Source organism: Thamnophis elegans, chromosome 2 (genome assembly GCF_009769535.1).
Source record: "Thamnophis elegans isolate rThaEle1 chromosome 2, rThaEle1.pri, whole genome shotgun sequence".
In the NCBI taxonomy this organism is placed as follows: domain Eukaryota; kingdom Metazoa; phylum Chordata; class Lepidosauria; order Squamata; family Colubridae; genus Thamnophis; species Thamnophis elegans.
In genome coordinates, this window is record NC_045542.1 from 135,014,579 (window position 1) to 135,034,577 (window position 19,999).

At 39.0% G+C, this 19,999-nt stretch overlaps 1 long non-coding RNA gene across 2 annotated transcripts in view; it reads left to right on the top strand.

Moving 5' to 3' along the window:
* The window catches only part of LOC116503702, a 47,832-nt gene that overhangs the window by 1,369 nt on the left and 26,464 nt on the right, over nucleotides 1-19,999 (top strand). The gene's annotated exons all lie outside the window — the stretch shown is intronic.

The following is a 19,999-nucleotide window of genomic DNA, read 5'->3' on the forward strand; positions in this document are numbered from 1 at the left end:
GTTCTTAGGACGGGGGCTTGGGGCGGGAGGAACATGTCTCTTAATATCTATGGAGATTCTCAGTCATTCATCTCATGGTTGTCCCAAAGGTGCTTTTTTTCCCAAGAGGCAAGTGGACTTTCTGATTTTTCTTTGAAGACGTTTCGCTTCTCATGCAAAAAGCTTCTTCAGCTCTGACTGGACACCTTGAAAAAAGTATATTTGGTGTATTCCTTCTTTGTCTCTGGCCATGTGAGCTGCATCATGAGAAGCACGAGGTTGTCCTCCATAACAATGGAGTGTGGATAGACTGGGTGAGGTGGACTCAGGATGCCCGTGAACCAGACTCAAAGCAAATTGAAGAGGTTTTTTTTTAGAGGACGGGGGGGGGGGGGGTGAGCCAGCCAATGATTGCACTGCTATGCCCTCCTCAGATTTAGGAAATGGATGATTGCTGAGTAGCAGCTACATGCCTTAACCATTAGACCAAGGATCTCCATACTTGACAATTTTAAGAATTGTGGTCTTCAACTTTCAGACCTCCTCAACCAATCATGCTGGTTGGGGAATTCTGGGAGTTGAAGTCCACAACTCTGAAAGTTCCCAAGTTTGGAGACCTCTGCACTAGACCATTCATTGACACCAATGGCTATCTCCTAAATACCTAAATATAGAACCATAGAGGAGTCTCCAAGAAACTTTTATAGCCTTCAGTCAAATATCTTGAAGTTCAGCTATCATTTATATTCAGCCCACCAAGTGGGAGTTGAAATCTTACACATTTGAAAGACACCAAGTTGGGAAACATATTTTAGCTATCTGATGACTCTTTGTCTAGGAAGAACAATGATTAAGACAATTACATATCAGTCCTACTTCTTGTAACCAATCAGTATATTCAAAATAGAAATCATAGCATAAGTCACTCAGTAGAATAGAATAGAATAGAATAGAATAGAATAGAATTTTTTATTGGCCAAGTGTGATTGGACACACAAGGAATTTGTCTTTGGCGCATATGCTCTCTGTGTACATAAAAAGACAAGATCCATTCATCAAGAATCATAAAGTACAACACTTAATGATAGTCATAGGGTACAAATAAGCAATTAGGAACAATCAATATCAATATAAATTATAAGGATGCAAGCAACAAAGTTACAGTCCTACAGTCATAATTGGGAGGAGATGGTTGATAGGAACGATTAGAAGACTAATAGTAATAGTAATGCAGCCATAGTGAATGGTTGTGACCATTATGCATTGGGACAATGATTGTAAAGTTTTGAAGGGATGCTTCAGTTTTGACAACGATGTCTTTGAATTACAGCATCAAAAAGATTCATGGATCAAAGTTCAATATACTAATGAATTGAATCAGATGACTGCAAAGCATCTTACAAGTTCAATAAATGATTTGATTCTGGGATTGTTACAAACAACATACAGCATTGCAACTTTACTTCTTTATTTGAAGAATGCTGGAGTTGATAGCTATTTGATACGTATATGAGTTGTCAGCTAATGAATTTTATTTTCCAAATAAACCCTATTATAAGGTTCTTAGAATAATTTTATTGTCAATTTGGAAGTACACTAATCATCATACATTAAAATGAAATTTCATTGCATACAGCTCTCAAAGGGTCACCCAATATACACTACATAAACATGACAAAATGATAAATAAATGAATAAAAATCTTCAATCTTGCTTTAGAATTGTGTTTTGTCACTGCAACCTGTCCAGCCTGCCACCCAGTCAAATCCACTGAGAACATTCCTAGAAAGAAAGAAATTTTCCACTAAGTTAATTTTCCAGTCAACTCTGAACGGATAATTAGAAGCAGAAAAGATGCATCACCACACAAATGAAAGTGATATCTAAGCTTGGTATCTTAGAAAGACATTTGTGTGTGTGTGTGTGTGAAATCTACTCTCTAAACCAGTTTCTCAAACTTGGAAATTTTAAGATGTGTAGACTTCAACTCCCAGAATTTTGGTCTAAATCATTTTTACAAATGTTATTTTTAAATTGGGCTAAAGTTATCTTAACCATGAATTCAGAAAAAAAGGTGTTCTATACTCAAAAATCTGAAGGTTGCTTTGTTGACTTTTCCTCATTTTGTTACTTGTAGCTTTAAAAAAATGTTTTTTTAAAAAATAAAATGTACTTTTAAAAAAATAATGCAAAACTCATTATCCAGGCTCTGGTAAACTGGTGCAATAAAAGTAACCTGATTCTAAATGTTAAAAAAAAACAAAGGAGGTCATTGTGAATTTTAGAAAGAGACAGCATGATCATACTCCACTCAGTATCAAGGATGCAGCTGTAAAGATGGTCAAAAGTATTAAATATCTGGGGTGCAGATAACTAACAGCCTGAACTGGTCTCTCCACACATCATCCTTAGTGAAACATGCAAACCAGCCTCTGCATTTCCTGCGTCCTTCTGTCCTAGCCACTTTTTCCAGAGGCACAATTGAGAGCTATTTAACAAACTGTATCACTGTTTGATTTGGTAGCAGCAGTACCTCAGATAGAAAGTCCATACAGAGAGTAGTAAGGACAGCCGAGAAGATTATAGAAAGCTCACTTCCTGTTATTCAGGATATTGCTTATAAGCGCTTTGTGCTTAGAGCTCAAAGCATTGTTAGAGACCTCACCACACACCCACTTCACAGTCTGTTTCTGTTGCTCCCCTCTGAGAGGAGGTTTTGAAGTATTTCTAGCAGGACTACCAGGTTCTGTAACAGCTTTGTTCCCTATGCCATTCATCTGTTAAACTTGCAAGATTAGTTTTTCTCACCATGTGAGAAAGAGCCGAGGTGGCCAGTGGTTAGAGTGCAGTACTGCAGGCCACTTCAGCTGACTGCTAGCTGCAGTTCGGCGGTTCAAATCTCACTGGCTCAAGGTTGACTCAGCCTTCCATCCTTCTGAGGTGGGTAAAATGGGGACCCAGACTGTGGGGGCAATATGCTGACTCTTAGAGAGGGCTGAAAGCCCTATGAAGTGGTATATAAGTCTAACTGCTATTGCTATTGCTATGTACGTTATATATCCAAAGTAGACTGTGTTGTTCCTCTGTGTCACATACTGTAAGTGGGTATGTACATAATTTTGTATGTATGTATTTATTTTTGTCATGTTTATGTAATTTATCTTGGAGGTGGTGTCCCTTTGTGAGTTGTGGGCAACAAAATTTCATTTTAATGTATGATGATTAGTGTACATTCAGAGTGACAATAAAGTTATTATTCTATTCTAGTCTATCAGGCAGGATTAATGACCTTTGAAAACTCCCATTCTTGTTATTTTATTTCCATTCTATTAAACAATGTAACTTCTGAAGGCATTTGCCCAGTAAAACCTATGCATGTATCCTCCCCCGCACCCGTCCCACCAAACTGAAGAGCCCAGATTGAATTGCTTTGCCCTGGAACCAGAGTCAGAATGAGTTCATGCCACTCTCCAGTTCAAGTTTTATTTTTATTTTATTTATTTATTTTATTTTATTTTATTTGTCAATAAGTACAAGGAAACAAGTATGAAAAATACATGAAAAATGGCACAAATAAATGGATAAAATAAGCAAAACCTACCCATAAACACATAAAAAGAGTACATATCAATGGGACAGTAGGACAGGGATGGTAGGCACACTGGTGCACTTACGCACGCCCCCTTAGGGACCTCTTAAGAAATGCATAAGGTCCAGGGTAGACAGCTTAAGGTAAAAGGTATGGGGGTTAGAGGAACTAACAACAGGATCAGGTAGGGTCTACCACACATTTACTACTCTTTTGCTGGAATCGTTTTTCCTGCAATCAAGATTAGAATGGATTACATTTAGTTTTTATCTATTGATAGCCCTTGTGTTATTGCAGTTGAAGTAAAAGTAGTTGAATAAGTAAAAGTTGAATCAGGGCTGATTCGCATAGACTTATTGAGCATTTCTAACATGCTTTGTTCATTCATTAATGGGTAACTACAGCACACTGTCTAATTGCACAGAGAAATCTTCTTGGTTGGTGCCATTCCGGATAGTAGCTACCCCATTTTTTAAAATTAAGCCCTGAGCCTTCCAAGTATGATCAACAGCTGCACGAAACATTCAACTCTCCTGAGCATCACAACAGGGCTCTCTTCCCTCTCTGAGAACAGCTCCAGCCTTTCTTACCAATTATTAGTAGCAGCCAGGCTGCTTTCGATTATAATACCCCTTAACACGGGAATGATAGCAACTCTGATGAGAGAGCTGTAAAAGAAAATAGACCCTCACTTCTGCAAATCGATTCTGCAGGTTTCCAATTTCCCCATTCAGTATTGCTATGGGCTATGAAATTGACCAGAGCTGTATAAAAATGATAGTAGAGAAAGAGGTGGAGGAGGAGGAATGGTGGGGCTGCCAACTAGTAACAAATGACATTCCTGACTGTTTGTCCTCGTCAGCCAGTGGATCCTTCTTCCTAAGAGCTTTCATGATGTCAAAGCTCCAGAGGCAGAAGCCAGCTGGATTAGGGGATAAAATGAAGCAGTGGAATGGCAAATGGCATCTACTAGAAATACAACCATTCTAATCTTCTATTTCAGAAGGGTGGGGGACTTTTTTTCCAGCATTGCTGCTTTTTTTTGGTAAACTTTTCTTTGTGCATAAAAGGGATAATACAACAAATGCTGAGATTTTGTTTCTCTGTCCTCCTCTCCTTCCTTCCTTCCTTCCTTCCTTCCTTCCTTCTCAAAAGGGGCAGGGACCATCCACCTGCCCAAGTGAAGGAACAGGAGAAGGAAACAAAAGCAAACATCATGCTTCAGGACCATCAGGAATCTCCAAACTTGGCAACTTTAAGACTTCAACTCCCAGAATTCTTCAGCTTCAATTCTGGGAGTTGAAGTCCACAAGTCTTTAAGTGAACTAGAAGCTTGTCCAAACTGGCCAGCATGACTAAATCCAAGCTTCTTGGATGAGAAGCGAAATGTTTTCAAAGAAAAACCAGAAAGTCCAGTTGCCTCTTGAAAAAACACCTTTGGGACAACCATGACCTGGATGACTGAGAATCTCCATAGACACTTCTTCCTTTAATGTTTCTTGGAAAGTAAAAGAAAGTCTGGAGTATGGTGTTTGGTTTCCTTCTATTCACACTGATTTCCTTTAAATAAAAAAGATGGAGATAGAGGAAGGCATCTTACTGGTGCTTTGTACATTTGAGGAACAACAAATCTATCAAGAGCTGTTCTAGTAATGTTATTTGTTTATTTTAGTTATAAAATTTATTCACTCCCTATCTGATTGTCTTCTTGACTCTGGGTGGCTTAACATAAAATGATACTATAAAATATGACAATTGTAAGATAATAAATACATTAAAATTATCTGTTGCGTGTGCGTTTGTGAGTGGGTGGTCGTATGAAAGGAAGCGTTCTTCCAATCTTCTTGCTTGGCACATTTTTATTTTTATTTTTATATGTTCTGAGTGGGCCTGGTTTGTTTTTTAATCCCTTTAAGAGAGAAATAGTATGTATGTGTACAGATATGTATAGCCACACTTAGGTGGTTGAATTATGAAGCATGAAGTTGGTGTTGACTTTTAGCAATTGCATAGACTTCTATATGATAATAGATAACGGGGCCTTCCAACAATGCATCCATTGCTCTTGGGGGTCATATCCACCCTCTTGTTTCTGATGGTCCTCTTCTTCTTTTCTTTCCAATGTTCCCAATATAGAAAGTTAATACCTACCTCTCTCCTAGAACAATGAAATATTTTGAGAAATATTAAAAAGGCAGAATATTATATTTCCCTGGATGAGAAATGGAGAAACATGTTTTAAGAGAGAGAAAGCACCCCCACTTTTTCTTAATAGCCCACAGCAGATATCAGCACTTAAGAGATAAAGAGATAGATAGCCCTATGCTATACCCTCATCCAAGATCCAACAAGCAAATACCCTCATCCAAGATCCAACACAGGAAAAAGCCATTAAGCCATAATAGGAATTTCCCAACACCCTTTTAGAACACAAGCCTCTTCATTGCATCATCTTAGCAGTCTAAACTTCAACCAAGCCTGGGAGCTCAGACAACCTATAGAGCCAGCTATGCCCCCTACATAACCCCTACAATAGAATATATGTTCTTGCACAGGAACAGGAAGCTCAAATGCAAAACTTAAAGAAAATATAAAAACCTCTCACTCTCAACACCATGTGGTCAGCTGCACCACAACCATAATAAACATGTGGTCCTCTTCATCAATAAATAGAGCTTCTTTCCAAACAGCTTCTAGCCTCCATTTTGTCTCCAGTGCCTTTTTTCCTTGGAACTGGACCAAATGGATATTTCTTCCCACACCAACATATAAGAGCCTTTTCCAAAAAGAAACCCCAGGTCTTCTTACAATATTTAAAATACAGTTTAGCACTCTGATCTAAGTACTGCCTTCTATTTAGTTTCACGAGCAAATGACTTCTCTTTTTGACTGAGTGACCTACCTCTCATAAGAACCATGTTGTATAGTTCCCATTGTCTATTTTGATCTATTTGGATAATTTGCTGTAGTTTTTCCAAAGTAGTTTTTTTATTGTTTGAAACTACTGTAGGAAGTTAGCACCCACCCCTCTCCTAGATGAATGAAATATCCTAGGAAATATTGAAAAGGCAGAATATTATATTTCCCTGGATGTGAAAAGGGAGAAACATGTTTTAAAGACAAAGTAGCTCCCTGCAGCTTCCTGCCCATCCCTCTTTTGTCAATAAGCCATTAAAGCCTGAGCTAGTCTACTTCACATAATAAAGATAATATCAACCTTTCACAGAAACTCACCACATGGCATCTGGAAACTCAATCAAACTTGGGATTCAAAACACAGCCTAGAGAGTTGCCCCTGCATGGCCCTATGTGAGTCTGACAACCAATCGGAATACATTTCTTACACAGGAACAGGAAACAGTGAGGTGGGGCTGAACAGATTATAAAAAGCCCAGCAAGCCCCTTCCTCTCTTCTCTTCTTCTTTACCCAACATTATAAAAAAACCATAAAATATAAAAACCAAAGATAAACTACAAAGAGATCTGGTAATGCCAACTGATCTAGACCAGACCAAGTTCAAAAAGGCCAGGGAATTTCTAGAAGCCTGGCACTCTGATGAATCAGCCATCAATAGATACAGAGACATTAACAAATCTATAGACAATGCAAAAGAGACAATCAACCAGCCCCAAAGAGAACAAAAAGACCCCAGCACGTCTCCACCCAGATCCTAAAATCAAGTAAATAATACCCCATTCAAGGAACTGCCAATAAGCCACTAGTAAACAGCCCAACCAAAGAATCTCTTAAATCTGCCCCCAACCACACAGACAGACGAGTCACCAGAATATAAACTGACAGCAAACAACACTCCTTACTAGCACTGATGATGTTACCTAATTAGGATACCGAAATGGCTGCAAGAAAACAAGCAAGGACTCCTCATTTCAATCCTGAGCCACAAATATTTTCCTTTGTTGGTTATTGTGTATTTGTATTAGGATGTTTTTAATGCAAATGTTTTGTATTAGGGTGTTTTTAATACAAATTTACCATGGGTTGCAGTGCTCTGCCGGGTAAATGCATTGTAATAAGTAAATTGAAAAACAGAGTCACATCTTCCTAATCCATCCCCTGCCCCAACTCCAATCAAAATCCTGGCACATCCCATTACTTTAAACTCTGAACTTTTTATTTCAATGTCCTTGAATTTTACTTTGGGAAACATTCTTTCACATCCCTTTTGAAAGAGCACTTTCATATTGGCTCAGCTCATACATTTTATGGTAATACAGTAAGCAATGAGACTCCGCACTATTCATTTTCTATTCAAAAGAGTAGCTTTCCAAATTTGAAACAGCAAAATAAAATAGTCATAAACTTGTGGCATCTGGAGTTTATACTGCATCTTCTTTTTAAAACAGTTTTAAACACTAAAAGCATAGTATCATCTTTTTTAAAAAAAATGAATCTAAATCTTATATGAAAATTCCTGTTTTCAGTATAGATAAAAGAGACAAACATATAGAGATAGTTTAAAATTGGTAGCTAGCAACATCATTCTATTCTATAAACTTTACAATAAAACTCTGGTTTTAGCTATAGTAACTGGATTTAAAAAAAACCCAAATCTACATCCCCATCAAATGCAATCATGTCATAATATTATTCTCATTGAGACAAGTGATGCTTCAAATGCTTTTGAGTCTTCCCAGACAATTGTTTTGATCCAGAAATCTGGGTATACTTAGTGGAGCAACATAATTCATGTAATTCTGTCTGCTGAAATTAATTTAATTAAATTTATTAAATTTAGAAGGCTACCCAATTTCAAGAGACTCTGACAGGTTACATGCAATAGAAACCAAAGGAGAAAGAAAAGAGTAATGTACACACCAAAAGAAATCAACTAAAATTAAAAAAAATCTAAATCAAATGTAGCAGAGAAAGCATGAATGCATAGAGATGTATGTATTGCCATTTTATGAGTGTTCTTCTATATTGTGAACAATATAATTAATAAAGTACATAAAAAGCATGTCATTCCAACTAGAATAAGTAAGTCAAACCACGGGTAATTTTTACATGGAGGTTATTAAAATCAGAGGTCCAATAATTTAGACTGGTTTGCTCATTATGCTAAGTCTGAAAACCAAGCTATGATAACCCCACTTGTGACCCAAAGCATGTTCATAATGTTGCCTGCCCATCATTGAAACATGTCTGTTTGCAGACATATATGACACTACATTACAGTTATTTTGGCCCAATGATACTTGCACAACTAGAATATTTTAAAGTTATTAGTAAGTAATGAAGCAAGATTGCTTAGAATGATTTAGGAAGAACTGTAATACAATAAATTGAAACACAAAATAAGTACCTGATAATAGAAATAAAATAGATTTCTTTTCATAGTTTAAATCAATATTTTTCAATTCTGGCAACTTTAAGATGTGTGGACTTCAACTTCAGCTATGCTGGCTAATGAACTGAAAATAAATTAACAGTATAAAAAAATGTTTCTATATTATGTGAAACAGGATTGACACTGGATATTTTTCTATATAGATTGAACATTTATAGGAACCACAGCCCATCTGATTTTAGCAAATTTATAATTATGGAAGGAGAAGATTAGAGAATAAGCAGGTAAAAAGTCTGAATATGTGCTATAAACAACATAAACAACTGAGCTCTTTAAGATGGCGTGTATTGTTAATAATATTTAATAATAATAGTTTTAATAGAAGCAGTAGTAGTAGTAGTAGTAGTAGTAGTAGTAGTAGTAGTAGTAGTAGTAGTAAGAATATGAACATTCAAACACTGCAGCCTTGTTCATTTGTAGTAGGATACTAGAGAGACAAGGGGGAAATATGACTTGCCTGAGATTTAAATATATCATGAAGTGGAAAGACAGATCAGTTAAATTTCATTATTGGCTTGCTCTATTTTCATTCAGCACCACAGGCAAAATTTATGCTTGGCTCAGTTTCTACAGAAGTTAAATTTGGATCAGCCAACCATTCAAAAACCTACCTGATGAAAAGTTAGGGAAATCTATATAAATAAAAATGTAGTGGTAGTTTGTTCAAAATAGCTAATCTCCGAAAGTTCCTCACCAATTGCTTTGAAATTTTGACACAACATTGCATTCGAATACATGCATGTTTTTATATATGTATATTACATAGATGTCATACCTGTGACAGGTAAAACATGTTTTTTGTAAAAACATGCTTTTTTGAAAACCAGTGCCATCTGGTGGACCTAAAAGCAACACACGCTATACTATTTCATGATTCCATTTCAATGTTTCCGATTGCATTGTTATATTGAATTTTCATAGATTTTGATTTATTTTCATTTTGATTTAATTATTTCATGTGACATTGCGTTGGAATTAAGCTGTGTCATTTACCATAGCATTCATTTAATGAGTATAGTATATTCGGAACAGTTCGGCCTCTCTCCAGCTTCATCCCAACGGTCCCTTTATATGTGTGGCTGGGCTGCAGTCACACCCTTTCCCCTTTCCGCCCCTCCTCTAACAAGCTTCGGCCATTTCCGCCAAAGGGAGCCGAAGCCCTTCAGCTGAAGCCCTTCAGCCTCCCCTCTCCTTCCGCTCGGCCTTTTCTATCTGTGGCGGGGTGCCACCTGCGCCATTCCTCGGCCACCTCTCCCCACCCTTAAGCTGGCCTCCCCCCGGCCAGCCCAGCGGAGTTACAGAGGAGGCAGAGGCGGAGTGTCTCCTCAGCCCGGGCGGCCGCATGCGCTTTCCACCCCCCCTCACAGTGAGCCACCTACGGCCTCAGCAAGGCGGCTCTGACAGGGCAGCAGCGGCGGTGTCAGCCTGAGGTGCAGCAGGACTGGGGCAGCCCCTGGTTGCCCCATGAGGGGGAACACTGAGGACTTCTCCTCCTCCAAGATCCTGGATGTCTCACTCTCCCGGGCCACCAACTTGGGGGAACCCGAGTGCAGCTCCTCCGAGGAGATGCTCAACAACTTCCATGAGGCCGACAGCCCCAGTGCCATCTCCTCCAACCAGCCTCGCCTGGCCCTGCATCCCCAAGTCCTGACCAACAGCAGCACCCACTCGCCACCCCACTATGCCCAAACTGGGCCACAGCAACGCTGGCCGGGTACAGCTAGTAACCAATTAACACACTGTATATGATTATTAAGTCACAGGGAATTACAGCCATGAGGTAATTTTTGGTTAGTTTAAAGAAGAAACAAGTCCCATGAAATAAGTCAATCATGGAATTCGAAAGCTCCAGCCATAAAGCAATGGGTTAATAAATAAAACAAAGTTTGGGATTTGTGTAATTAGAAGGGATTGCATTAATAATGTGTTTCAGATCATTTGATCTGAAATGAAAGGGGATAAGAGAGCACTTTCAAAAATAAAAAGCATGACTTATGTGGGCAGCTAAACTGGTTCTCTTGCCTTAAAGGCATTGCGGTTAGATGTTAAATTCACAATTATTTGTCTTTATCTGGTGTGAAAGGGTGGAGATTCCCTAACTCGATTCTCAAATAAGGAGATGTATTTAATAATCTAAATATCAGATCATCTTCTGTGTTCAGGACCTCAAAGAAGGGGCAACCTCAGAATACCTATTTGATTTTGATTCTTCCTTTATTATTGTTTACAAACAATCCAATGCTATGAACATACCTAATACTCCTTTCTCCTCCTATTTTTCCCTACAAAAATAACCTTATAAGTGTTTTGGCTCACCAGCAGCCAGCAGAGCTGGTAGCAGATTTGGACAGTGAGGAGGTTGGGGAGGAACATGGGCCAGTCCTGGAGTCTGGGGAAGTCTCTGATGAGGGCTCTGTGAGGCAGAGAGGGGGCCAGAGACATATGCCAGTTATCAGCTGCCTTCAGAGTCAGACAGCAGTGAGGCAGATGAACAGCTGGAGCCTGTTCCCAGGGTGCGCATGCGCAGAGTTGCCAGACGAAGGGAACAGCTAAAGAAGAGTGGTTGACTGGAGAGTAAGGAGACAGGTGGATAATGAATGGCCCCCTCCCAGAGGAAATAATAGAGGAGCAAAAGGGGAGTGGAATTTGCAGGAGACAATTAATTCGCTTAATTAATTGGTTTGCGACTCTCCGAGACTCTTGCCAAGTTTTGCAGATATCGGCCTGGCAGCTCTCCAGGCCACATAAAGTCTGTGACTGTAAATCCTCCCTTGAAAGACTTTGCTAGATGTGAATGAGCAGAATTCACAGTAAATTAATAAAAGGGTTTTTTGTCAGGACAAGGATTTTGCTTCATGCTCTTGGGAAGCCTAGGTCAGAACAATAAGATGAGTTGGCTGAGAGAGAGTGACTCACCTAGAGTCAGTCATCTTGATCCCTAGATTAAAGCATGTCTGTGATCTTGTATGGCTACTTGATTACCTCGGATTGCCAGTTTGTTATAATTGTTGTCAATCCTCTGGATTTAGTTCTAGCTGTTTCAGGAAAGCAAGTGGCAAAAGAATCTGCTCCTGTCATTTATCCCTGCTCTGCAAAAGATATCTGGGCTTGGGGTAGTCCATAAACAATTTTTAAATTCAGGGATAGGATTCTTTGATTTAACCTGGATTCTTATTTATTTCCTTCATTAGTCTGATATACATGAAAAGGCAAGTTGGGAATCATCCATTTCCTCAAAGAATGGAAAGTTTCTGAAAGTATCTGAAGCCTTTTATAGAGCAAAGTGACTTCCTTAGACTCCAATTCTTAAGAATATCTGCTAAACCTTGCTTTTCATTTCTATTTCTATTTTTTAAAGATTTTTAAAATTATGAACAGCAAGAAACAGGCATGCTGAAAATCAAAACAGATGCATCTAGCATATCTCTTTCCAAGAATTGTAGTAGTTTCATTAATCTTGTAGGCATTCCTAGGAAATTAAAATGGTAGACTTTTGCAAGCAATGCTTGTATAGCATTATAGAACCCTAATGTTGAAAGTACTCATTAACGGCATCAAATATAAACCTACACCCCTCTCCCCCCAGGGCAGGTAGCTATGTTAAGGCATACACAAATGTTTCTGCTTCAAGAAGGAGAATTCACCATCTCCTTAAATGTTTTGAAATAGCCGTCTACCCAGATAAAACAATTGTTGGAAGAAATATCCATCTAGTTCCGTTCCAAATGGGGAGAAAGACACTGGAAACATGGAGGCTGATTGGAAAGATGGTTTAATGGTAAAAGCATGTGTGATAGGAACCACCTGTTCCTATGGCAAGGGTATGCATTTTATTGATTGCTGTCAGACACCCATGAGGCTATGCAGGGGTTATAGCTGATTTTTGTAGGTTATCTGAGTCAAGCTTGGTTGAAGCTTGGGCTGATGCAATGAAGGGGCTTTGTTGTGCAGTTCCTATTGTGGCTGAATGGCTTTGCCCTGAAGGATAATCCCATCATCCTGGAGCTGAAGGTCTTCTGTGTTGTAGATAGGCTGACCAAGTCATTTGCAATTGGCACCAAATATCTGCTGGGAGCAGGGAGCTGAAACTCTGTGTTTCTGTCTTTAGAAACATGTTTCTCCTTTAGGAAAAATACAATATTCTGCTTTTTTAATATTCCTTAAAATATTTCATTCTTGTAAGAGGGTTGGGTGCTAACTTTCTACACAGTCATCTTCTAAATTCCACCTAGAATTCCAAACATGCCTACCAGCTCAAAATGGTTGCCTGCCCATTGTAAATTTTTCATACAATTCCTAAAATTTGTCACTATTTCCAGCTTATGTCCTTTCTGCCCTTTAGTGGCAAGCATTAAAGCACACCATCACCTCAAGATCTGTTTTCTCCCCTCTGCGCATAAATAATTCAACAATACAGAGACCCCGATTTGTGTGTAGATGTTACAGGTAATCCTGGATTTACAACCACAAACGAACCCAAAATTTCTGTGGCTAAGCAAGGCAATTGTTCAATTGTGCTCTGTTTTACGACCTTCCTTGCCACCGCTGTTAAGTGAATAACTGCAGTTGTTAAGACATTAACACACTTTAAGAGAATCTGGCTCCCCCATTAACTTTGCTTGTTAGAAAGTCATAAAAGGTAATCATATGACCCCAGACTACTGCAACAGTCATAAATATGAACCAGGTGCCAAGCATCCAAATTTTGATCACATGACCATGGAGAGGCTGCAATGGTCATAAGTGTGAAAAACAATCATAAGTCACTTTTTCAGTGGTGTTGTAACTTCTAAGGGTCACTGAATGAACTGTTTAAGGATTACCTCTACTTCAGCGCAACAATGAAAGGCTGCATTGGCTCAATTGCTTTAAGACAAGAAGATTCACAGGGTTTAGTCCATGGACATATGCAAATATATCATTTGGTATTGGTTAGGAGGGAGCCATGAATTAAAAATTGTAATTATCTGTGTATATGCAACTTGAGGCAAGGTTCAATAAGGCAAAACAAATGAGCTTTCTTTAGAAATTCAAGAAAATAATCAATGTAGATTGCTAAAACTTCTATAAATGGAGGATGAATGAATAAAGAATGTGTTGAATACTTCCATGCTGGGAATATTCTTCTCCTTTTCACAGCAATTCCTTTCAAAGCCTTAAGACTCAGATCATACAGCTTCTGTGGAAACTTTCTAGGCTCCCATCCATTCTAAAGATGGCTGAATAAACAGAAATCAAACCAAGAATCTGTTTAATCTTTGTTTGCTTACCATTTCAAATATTCTTTCAGATTTGAAAGCAGTCGCTTTTCTTTTTTGAAAATGTTTTCTTTTAAAGTGCCAGGTGTCTCAAATGCTTTGATGAATGCCTCTTGTCTTAAAACTGCAAGTAAACAAAAAACAGGGCCAAATGAAACATTAAGATGCACGTAAACGGACTGGATTATCTACTGAGCACTTTCCTGAGCATGCACAGTGAAATGACTGTAATCCATAATCTGCATGAAATAGTTCAGAAGAAATATTCTCTACAACTTTATAATTTGAAGGCAGCTTCATTCAGTGTTGCTGAGTGTGGGGTAAATAGATCATTCATGATGATTCTGCATAGGATCTTCTAAAGCGGGGAGTTATATGTAATCTTTGAGAAACATGTTGCTAGGTTTCCATATGGACCTTCAGAGGTGAGCTGCTATGTGGTTGCACGGGTTCGGGCGAACTCTTAGCTTTGATCACTGGCTGGGTCCACCCACCTTGTAATAAGCTATCCATTTATAACTAATTTTCTTATTCCCTCCACCCTCACTGCCCAGCTGAGTTTCATGCTGCCCTTGCTTTACTCACCATAGCTGTCTGAGTTGATTACGGGGAACCGTTGCCCCCGTCTCGAATGGTATGACTGTCGTGTGTTTTAAATTATGCATTGTTTTGTGTCGTTTTTAATTTTGTCTGTATCACCCCTTCCCTGGTTTGAGTTGTGAGCCGCCCTGAGTCCCCTTCGGGGGGAAAGGGCGGCATATAAATAAAATAAACATTCAAACATTCAACATTATTTGAAGCTCTGTTTCACTCCCAAAGGGGGTGCGTTCGAGCAAAGCTAGCGCATGCACGCACACTCATAACCAACGAACCGCTTGTGAACATAAGTGCAGCCCACCTCTGTGGATCTTGATATGATATGGAGACATCTTTTGGAGTACATGTATAGCCTTTTTCATTACTCATGAAGAACATCTGGCCTGCACAGGTGATTCTGCAGGAGATCCTCCTCTTGCTCCATGATTAGTAGTTAAGGATCTTAATTCAACTTTCCCTTGATTTATGCTTGTCTCCTTTTCTTGTTTAATGGAGCAATCTCACTTAAAGAGCTTGGCAATGATCCAAACATCAAGGTATAACTATTTATATGCAGGGGTGTGTCACCTGCATACAGAGATAGAATGTGTTGATTATTATCCCATTTTGTAAACTTGTTTTGATATCATCAAGGTCCTAGATTAAGTTAATTTGCTCTTCCTGAGAAGGGATAATAAGGAATTGTGTAGAATCAAATTTATCTGCCTCCTTCAGCCAGATGCATTTTGTTTATAAAGAATATTATGCAGAGCAATGTTTTCAGAAATGGGCTTGGATATATTCTCCAGTTTTGCCTTGGCAAGCTTCCCAAGAGTCAGAGGTACAATATTTTTAAATACTCTAGTTGGCACAGTTCCAATGCTGTGTAGAAAATCTTGAGTCTTAGAGCATTTCAGGGTAAAACTAGTTGTTGATATGACAACACAAATGTCTTACAGCCATGAGGGTGAACTTATGGCACGTGTGCCAGAGGTGACATGCAGAGCTCTCTCTGTGGGCATGTGCAGTGTCTCCAGCTGCTCTTCTGGTTTCTGGTGCATGCATGCATGCCAGCCAGTTGGTCTTTGCGCACGCTGGAGCACCGTAAACCCAAACACCAGCTGGGCATGTGCAATATATGGAATTCAGCTGAAGAAAGTTGTGTTACATATAGAAATCACCCATATAAATACTGCAATTAAAGATAGAATACGAAAAAAAAAGTCATTCTGAAATCTCTGTCATAGTCATTACAGTAAAGTGTAAAGCAACAGAACCCAACTAAGGGAGATAACATTGCTTCCATACTGCCAAGGCTGTAAGTCAGTGATGGCGAATCTTTTTGGCACCAAGTGCCCAAACTGGAATGCGTATGCCGGAGCACCAGAAACCCAAAGACCAGCTGGAACTTAAACAGTATTTATGTGGATTATTTCTATATGTAACACAACTTTCTTCAGTGGAAGTCCATAAATTGCACATGATCCTTTAGTACTAAACTTTGAATTTTGCTTATCCACTGTACATAGTACTTAAGGTAAAGGTAAAGGTTCCCCTTGCACACATGTGCTAGTCATTCCCGACTCTAGGGGACGGTGCTCATCTCTGTTTCAAAGCCAAAGAGCCAGCTCTGTCTGAAGACTTTTCCGTGAATCATGTGGCCGGCATGATTCAATGCCAAAGGCACAGGGAGCACTGTTGCCATCTCACCAAAGGTGGTTCCTATTTTTCTACTTGCATTTTACATGCTTTCAAACTGCTAGGTTGGCAGAAGCTGGGACAAGTAACGCAGAGCTAGGGATTCAAACTGCTAAACTGCTGACCTTTCTGATCGACAAGCTCAGTGTCTTAGCCATGAGCCACCGCATCCCCCTCATATAGTGCTTACACTCCTAGAAATACTTTTCTCTCCTGTGTTGCTATTCTCACCAGCTTCCTGATTCATAATTTAAACAATCAAATTAAAAGTAAATTGGCATAGAAAGTAGTTAAAAGGTCCCTGGAGATATTTGAATCCAAATCTCTCACCAAGGAAGATTTCCTCAGACAAACCCTGACAAATGGCTGTCCAACTTTTGCTTGAAAAGTTCCAGTGATGGAATTCCAAATTCAGAGACTGTTTAATACTCTCATGGTTAGGACATCTGTCCTTGAGTTTGGATCTCTATTTATAAAACTTCCATCCATTGGTTCTTTTGCTCTCTTTGCGCAATTCTAGCTGCTGTTAAAACAATCAAATATTTCAAATCTTTGTTATATGTTTCTGGTATAATTCCCAATAAAAAAAAAATTCTGGTTTAAAGTCTATGTGTTTTTGTATCATTTTCTCCAACCACGTGTGGATTTTAGTCCAGTATCTTTTAGCTTCAATGCAAGTACACCACATATGGTAATATGAACCCGGTGTCGGATGACATTTCCAACACTTTTCGGACTTGTTCTTGAACATTCTTGCCTTTCTTTATTTCGATAGAATCTGTCAGTTCTCCATTTATCATTATCTTTGCTGTTTGTTTGTGGTAAATGGTTTGTTTTGGTTTGGTAGATTTCTTACCAAAATTAATCTGTTCCAGTTGTAAAAACATAAATCACCAATTCACATTATCAAATGCTTTGTGTGCATCTAAAAACATCAAAGCCGTTTGTTTTTCGGGGTGCGTCTCATAATGCTCCAAAGTGTCCAAAATTATTCCCATATTCTCATCTCAGTGAAGCGGTAGAAGTGATGTGCCAGTGCCTGGAGGCTGTCAGGGTCTGGATGGGAACAAACAAGCTTGCACTCAATCCCGACAAGACTGAGTGGCTATTGATGCTCCCTCCCAAGGATGGTCCAGCTATTTCATCTCTTAGCCTGGGGGGTGAAACTATATGCCCCTCAGAGAGGGTTCGCAATTTGGGAGTCCTCCTGGATCCGCAGCTGACGCTAGAACATCATTTGTCAGCTATGACCAGGGGGCCCTTTGCCCAGGTTCGCCTGGTGCACCAATTGCGACCCTATCTGGACCGGGAGGCCTTTCGGATGGTCACTCATGCCCTCATCACCTCAAGACTGGATTACTGTAACACGCTCTACATGGGGCTGCCCTTGAAGAGTGTTTGAAGACTCCAGTTAGTCCAGAACGCAGCCGCGCGAGCGATAGTGGGCATACCCACGTTACACCTATCCTCCGCGAGCTGCACTGGCTTCCCATTGGTCTCCTGACATGCTTCAAGGTGCTAGTCATTACTTTTAAAGCCCTACATGGTATAGGACCTGGCTACCTGAGAGACCGCCTCCTGCCATTTACCTCCCAGAGACCTATAAGATCTCACAGACTAGGCCTCCTCTGGATTCCATCTGCTGGTCAATGTCGGCTGGCGACTCCCCGGGGGAGGGCCTTCTCTGTAGCTGCTCCGGCCCTATGGAACGATCTTCCCGTGGAGATCCGGACCCTTACTACCCTTCCGGTCTTCCGCAAAGCGACCAAGACCTGGCTGTTCCGGCAGGCCTGGGGCTGTTGATTCATCCAGCCCCATCCTAAGTTATGAATGTTGTGGAATTTTAATGTTGTTTTTTATTTTTTGTATGTTCCCCCCTTCCTTTTTATTTATAAGCCTCCCTGAGTCTCTTGAGTGTGGGCGGCATACAAACTCCATAAATAAATAATAAATAAATAAATAAATAAATATTATCTTTAATTTGTCTCTTTGGTAAAAAGCCATTTTGATCAGGGTAAATAAAACTGTTTAAGTATTTTTTAAGTCGTTCTGCTAATATCGAAGCAAATAACTTATAATCTGAGTTTAACAAGGAGATGGGTCTGTAGTTCTTAGTTTGTGATAGATCAGCCTCCTCTTTTGGCAGAAGTGTAATATATGCTTCTGACCATGATTTGGGTATCCTGCGCTCTAACATCACCTCATTCATAACTTTTAATAGTGGAAGGGACAACAATTCCTGGAGTGTCTTGTAAAATTCCACTGGCAACCTGTCCGGGCCTGGGGCCTTTCCACTGTTTTGTTTTTTAAGTGCTTCTGTTAACTCCATCATAGTTATTTTGCCTTCTAATATTGTTTCACTTTCTTTAGGTATCTGGGAAAGGTTGGCTTCCTGTAGATATTGTTTAACTCTTCTGTAGTCTCTTGTTCATACAGCTTACCATAGTAGTCTTGTATAATTTTCTTCTTCTCATTTCCATAACAAATTTGCCCTTGATCATCTCTTAGTTGCAATATTTTCTTTGATTCTCTATCTTTTTATAATTTATACACCAACCATCTACCTGGTTTGTTTGCATTTTCGAAGTAATTCTGTTTAGCACCTCTAATTTTTTGTGCTAATTCCTCCTTTTCCAGTAGGTCAATTTTGTGCTTATTTATGTCCATTTTTATTTTAATATCCTTTTTTTGTGGGAATTTCTGGAGCTCTTTTTCAAGAGCCTTATTGTCATTCTCTAAACCTTTAAAAGTTTGTCTTTACTTTATATTTCTCTTTCTTGTATAGTCTACTATCAAGCCTCTGGTGTAGGCCTTCATTGTATCCCAAAGGTTCTGCATCAATGTGTCTTTTCTATTTTCTTTGAAGAAGAAAGTCCATTCTTTTTCCATTTTCTGTACAAAATCCTTCTCTTTTAATATAGTATTATTTAATGTCCATCTAGGCCTTTTCCTTTGTCCTTTCCATTTAATTGTAATTGGATTGTGATCTGCCCAGGTACTTGTTTCAATCTCAATTTCCTGTACGTCACATGTCAATTCCATTGCAGCCCATATCATGTCAATTCTGGAACATGATAAATGTCTATTTGAATAAAAAGTATATTGTTTTTTTGTAGAGTTTCTTTCTCTCCAGACATCTTTTAAGTTTATTTCATCTGTCATTTTAAAAAAGGATTTTGGGAGTGGTTTTCTATTTAGCTTTGTTGTTTTTTGTGCTCATCTTCTCTTGGGATATCTCTAACACATCTGTCAGAATTTCTGATATTATTTGTGCCACGTTCTCTCCTTTTTCTTCATCTATACTTTGAAATCTTAAGAAAAATTCTGACCAATCCATCTCCCATCCCAATATTCCGCTGTTATCTTTTTCCACCATACTCAATCTACTGTCAATGTCCTCAATTTTCTTCTCTCTTTGTTCATCTTTTTCTTCAATTTTTGTAGTCTATCCTCATATTTCATCATCAATAATTGAATATTTTCAATTTTTTCCTCTGTTTTACCTATCTTTTGTTCTATATTTTCTGTTC